The sequence below is a fragment of the Nycticebus coucang genome, chromosome 17, assembly GCF_027406575.1.
Source record: "Nycticebus coucang isolate mNycCou1 chromosome 17, mNycCou1.pri, whole genome shotgun sequence".
Lineage (NCBI taxonomy): Eukaryota > Metazoa > Chordata > Mammalia > Primates > Lorisidae > Nycticebus > Nycticebus coucang.
The window spans coordinates 63,596,364-63,600,684 of record NC_069796.1 but is presented as its reverse complement, the minus strand read 5'-3'; the positions used below and the strand labels follow the sequence as shown (position 1 = coordinate 63,600,684).

At 36.5% G+C, this 4,321-nt stretch overlaps 1 non-coding gene across 1 annotated transcript; it reads left to right on the top strand.

The window, feature by feature from the left end:
• Positions 1-551: 551 nt before the first annotated feature.
• LOC128569433 (small nucleolar RNA SNORA51) lies at positions 552-681 on the top strand. Its single transcript, XR_008375380.1, has one exon. It is a non-coding gene; the product is annotated as a small nucleolar RNA SNORA51 (small nucleolar RNA).
• The last annotated feature ends 3,640 nt before the right edge of the window (positions 682-4,321 follow it).

Here is a 4,321-nt window from a genome sequence, read left to right as displayed (position 1 = left end):
GTGAACAAAAGACATGAACAGACATTTTTCAAAAGAGAACATAAAAATGATCACAAAATATAAAAAAATGCTCAGTACCACTAATCGTCAAACAACTGCGAATTCAAATCACAATGGAATCTTACACCAATCAAATTGGCTATTATTAGAAAATCAGAAAGCAAAAAATGATGAGGACGAGGAGGAAAAGGAATACTTATATACTGTTAGTGGGAATGTAAATTAGCACAACCTCTACGGGAAACAGTATGGAAACTTCCTAAAGAGCTAAAAGTCAAAGGCCGGGTGCAGTGGCTCATGCCTGTAATCATAGCACTCTGGGAGGCTGACTGGGGTGGATTGCCTGAACTCACAGGTTCGAGACAACCCTGAGCCAGAGCGAGACCCCATCTTAAAAATAGCCAGGTGTTGTGGTGGGCATCTGCAGTCCCAGCTACTGAGGAGGCTAAGGCAAGAGAATCGCTTGAGGCCAAGAGTTTGAGGTTGCTGTGAGCAAAGACACCATGGCACTCTACTGAGGGTGACAAAATAAGACTCTATCTCAAAAAAAAAACCTCCTGGTGCTTACCACAAGCTGTGTCCTTACACTTATAGAAAGAGGAGGCAGAGTAAACCTACCCTATGTATACCCCAGCCCAGGCCCCATGAAACCTGGTCTGTATGGTGAATGGGAGAACATGGAGTTGAGGAAAAAAAAAAAAAGCTAGAAGTCAAATCACTATTTGATTTAAGAATATCTCTATTGGGTATGTACCCAAAGGAAAAAAGACATCATTATATTAAGACAATACCTGTAGTCATATTTTATCATGACACAATTCACAATGGAAAAGACAAGGAATCAACGTAAGTGTCTGTCAATGAAAGGCTGAATAAAAGAAATATGTACACACACACACACCCCCCATAGAATACTACTCAGCTATAAAAAAAGAATACATTCATAGTTTTTGCAGCAATGTGGAATAAACTGGAGGCCATTGTTTTAAGCAAAGCAGCTCAGAAATAAAAAGGGAAATATTTCATGCTCTTACTTATAAGTGGGAGCTAAAATATGGGTACACGGGGACATAGAGAGTTGTATAATGGATATTGTTGACTGAGGAGGAGAAGGTATACAGGGAATAAGAGATGACAAATTACCTATTGAGCACCATGTACACTGTTCAGGTGATGGTTACACAAAAAGCCCAGACTTATCAACCATGCATTAACCCATGTAACAAAATTGCTCTGGCACTCTCTAAATCTGTAAAAATAAAAGAAAATAAAAAAAGGAAGTCTAACACGTCAGAGGCCAATACCTCAAATTATAGGTGCAATCGTCTGTCTATAATTTCAACCACTGAGACATGGTAGTAAAACAAAGGGATCTGTTGAAAAAGAGACAATGTGGTGAGCTTAAAAAAAAAAAGAAGAAGAAGAAGAAAAAGGTACTGTGTTTAAAGTCAGAGAAATCTTGATTAAGCCCCTAACTTTGTAGTCTGGACATCGCCTTATCTTTCGTAAAAGAGGATATACCCATGTTCACTTCAGTGGGATTTCATGACTCCTAGAATTTCTATCACAGAGCAAGTACAAGTGCTTCTTCCATTCCAGATTTCTTGTGAGGAAAAGGGGGCTCTCTTGATGTGTTGTGGATTTTAAAGCTTGTCCTTTGACCTCTATGCTTAAAAGGAACGATCAGACTTAGTTGTTAAGTGATCCTAAGGACACTTTGTTAAGCATTTTCTGCACAGAGGCATAAATACAAGTGATTGATGATGTATTCTGACATTAAGAGGTAACTTTCATTGTCATCTCCGTTTGGCAGATGAGGAAACCAAAGGCCCAGCTTGAAGTAATTCCATTTGTGGCCTAGTCAAAAAGTAGTAAAATTGGGATGGCACCTAGGTCTACCAGAATTTGAAAGCCAATATAGTCATCTACTGCACTTTTCAACCACAATAAATTCTTGTTTGAATGGCCTTTTTTGTCCCTGTACCTTTCTTTCCCTCTCCCGAATGACCTCTTGTAGGTATATGTTTTACGGTAAAGCCCTAACTCATTTAGGATTTGTGAGCAATCTGATAGTGAGACCACTACACACTCTTTAGAAAACTTTGTCCATATCCAGCCTAAATGAGGGGTGCTATGGGTGAATTTGAAATACTTAAGGAAGAAAATCAGTCTCAAGGATGCTCAAGGACATTATAAGTCCTCAAGCACATGCATAAGCTGATTATCAGTTGTTCTTGTTTGCTATTAAATGAAGCCACCTCAAATGGGCAAAAATATGTCAGCCTAACTATTTTCCATCTTCTTCATTTCATACTAGTCAACACCAGGGCATCAGAGGTCAACAGCAGCAGCAGAGCAGCAACAGCCCTAATCATAGTAATGGGGTAGCAGTACTCAGTGCTCCTATGAGCTAAATATAGTGCTGTGCTTGTTTTCTGCATTATTTCAGCTAGTCTTCACAAACATTTATGAAAAACTAACTAACATCCCTGTTTCTTATCCTTACTGGTAACCACTGTTCTAAATTTTAGGTTTACTGTATCTTGCTTGTTTACAAAAAAGTTCAGTGCATATGTATTCATCTATATTATTTTATATAGTTTTTATTGCTTTTTTAAAGGAAACATTTTATTGAAGCACACACATAAAATGCACAAATCATAATTTTGCAGCTTGCCAAATTTTTACAAGATAAAAGTAACAGTAGTGGCCGGGCGCAGTGGCTCACTCCTGTAATCCTAGCACTCTGGGAGGCTGAAGCGGGTGGATTGCCTAAGCTCACAGGTTCCAGACCAGCCTGAGCCAGAGAGACACTCTGTCTCTAAAAGTAGCCAGCCGTTGTGGTGGGCGCCTATGGTCCCAGCTACTTGGGAGGCTGAGGCAAGAGAATTGCTTAAGCCCAAGAGTTTGAAGTTGCTATGAACTGTGATGCCACAGAACTCTACCCAAGGTGACAAAGTGAGACTTTCTCAAAAAAAAAAAAAAGAAAGAAAGAAAGAAAAAAAAAAGAAAAAGTAGTAGTAGTTGCGGTGGTGGTGGTGGTATGGTAGTAACAGGGGTACAAGAATTAACCTTATGTAACCACTACCCAGATCAATGTACAGAACATGATGAGGACTCCAGATCACTCCCTCATGTTACTCCCCAGTCATGAGCCCCCAGTCATGAGCTCCCAGTCACTAGTACAAGCATAGTACTATAGTAAATAATATACTATTCTGATATCTATTACCATAAATTAGTTTTGTCTCTTTTTTGAAATGTATAAAGATGAAACCATTGTCTATATTCAAATCTATGTAGTCTACCACATTTCCACTTGATTAAGTTAAAATTGAAAAAGATATTGAAAATCTCTACTACAATGGTGAATCTACCAACATGCCTATATATTTCCATCATACATATAGAAGCACATACATATACACGTATATATAAAAATACAGATATATGTTTATGTATATTTTATGAGATATATGTAATTTTAGAATTATGATATATTTTCTTCTTAAGCTAAACCTACCGTCATTTAATAATCTTCTTTATTCCTAATCATGCTCTCTCTCTTACAATATAATTTGTCTTATAACTTAGCTTCCTTTCTTTTTAGATGCCTGTTTTCTCATTTTTCTTTCCATCTTCCCAAGGTCTTACAGTTTAAACATCATAGAATTGGATCTTTAAAAATTTTTATCTGACTCACTGTCTTATAATTGACAAGCATACTCCATTTTAATTGTGATTATTTATATATTTAAACTGGTTTTTACCATCTTCTTTTGTGCTTTCTGTGTTGTCAGCTTCTTCTATTTTTTTGTTCTATCTTTTTTACTATCTTATCATTTTCTTTTCAATTGACTGACATATATGTTTACTTTTATACTCCATTTCACCTTTTATTCTTTTGGCAGCTATGTATGCTATTATTTATTCTTTTGCTCATAATATTTTGTTATGAATACTCAGTCTAAAATTTAAAATTAGTCAATAGAATTACAAGAACAACCAAAAAAAAAAAAAAGAACTCCTCCCAGCTACAAAACTTCACCCACTTAAAAAAGTTATTGGGAAATGATCATTTTTTGTTCTGTAATAATAATACTTTAGGGTCCATTTCCAAAGGGAATCCCTACTACGCTCACTTTTAGGGACCATTAGTAATTAAGACACAAGAATTTTTATCCCTCCCCCTTTTGTTCCTTTTGGAATTCTCAACCTTCCTTAAAATTAACGGAAATTGAGAACATTCAAAGGAATGCTTTTAAAATGTGGGAAAAAAAGTAGCCATCATATAGCCAGACTCTGAGATTTCACAGAATGT